Source organism: Echinococcus granulosus, assembly GCF_000524195.1.
Source record: "Echinococcus granulosus chromosome Unknown EG_S00325, whole genome shotgun sequence".
Taxonomy (NCBI): Eukaryota; Metazoa; Platyhelminthes; class Cestoda; order Cyclophyllidea; family Taeniidae; genus Echinococcus; species Echinococcus granulosus.
In genome coordinates this window covers 19,026-20,472 of record NW_020170705.1, presented here as the reverse complement: position 1 = coordinate 20,472, position 1,447 = coordinate 19,026, and positions in this window count along the sequence as shown.

The following is a 1,447-nucleotide window of genomic DNA, read 5'->3' as shown; positions in this document are numbered from 1 at the left end:
ATGGGGACACCTTGCGTTAGAGATGGGGCATTTTAGGAGTCCGCCATTTCACACCTACACAAAGAAGCACATCCTTCGTTTACGTATAGTGAATAGCCTTTTGTCAATTTTTTTTAGTTGAGGCCAGAATTACTTAGAAGTCAATTTTACTAACCGCCAACTAAAGGTAGAGATTGGACATTCTTAAGTGGGATTCGCGGAAGCAATGGCGTAATATTTGTTTGAAGACGGACGTTCGTTTTAGCTGCAGTCGCGGCCATTACCAAGACCAATGTGGAAAAAGATGCGCTGAGGAATTTACTAGGACATGATGAAGTTGACAAAACAGCTGCATGTATGACTGGGTGGATGGGAAACACTGGCCTCTGGCTACTAATAGACTAATCAAAATGAACATTGATCGGAAGACACATAATAAGCACTGAATGGAGACACAATCAGTTACTTCACTCAAATTAATGCAATCCTGTAGGGTGATCGTTGAGATTGTTGGACCACTGGCGACTTAAAGTATCCTGAGACTGACTAAACATTCCTCACAATGTTCTGGATTCCAATTGCTCTGACCTAACTCGGATTGACGGCACCCGTTCAACAATATCAATATCTCTTAACTTCGTTTAGCTTTTTGTTACATTCTGAACCATGCCACCTTGTAGCATTGTCTGATTAAACTTCCGTTGCCAGTCGAAGTATTAACTGTAGTGCATGTTTAATGCAATATGGAGAAGCAAGACAGATGCTCTAATAGATGGTTTAAGATAAGGCAATTTTTAGTGAGAGGTCGGATTGAACCAGTTTCATGCCATCTGCGAGTCATCCTTGCCGAGTATTCCTGCGGCCACAGCGACTTTTGGAACGATGACTTTGGTTTTATGGCGAACTGAGACCGTGGAATAAGCAAAGCCAAGCGATGGGAAAAAGAATTGTAAGGGCAACGTTAGTGGCATCTAAGGATATCGCTTTTAACACATTTGCCTTTGGTAATCGAGCGTACTGGTTTCAGTCCAAGAGGTACTGGCACTAATTCGCTGTGAGCTATGCATAAGTCTCTGGACAGGCAAGGCACGGCATTTCTCCAAAGGACTTAAATAACTTATTTAAGTAAAGGACAAAAGTAAGCTTTTAGGACGGCGAAATTGAGCATTAAGGAGCGATTTTCAAACTGAGTGTCCTAAGAGAACCTGGGTGGCCTAAACCCAGTTAAGTCGATCAAAGAGGTGGATGCATGTGGTAGCCCATGAAAGGTTTGGACCGATGAAGGACTACCAGGATCACAAACTATTATAACTTGGGTAATCAACCTCTTTCTGTCTAAATGGTACAGCTAATGGCAGAAGTTACTGAATGAAAGACTAAGCAATGCATTTTACGAGGCTATTCATAGGAACGGTGCAGCAGTGAGCCACTGGCGGAAAGGTGGGTTTGGGAATATGGTGCTTCGCCT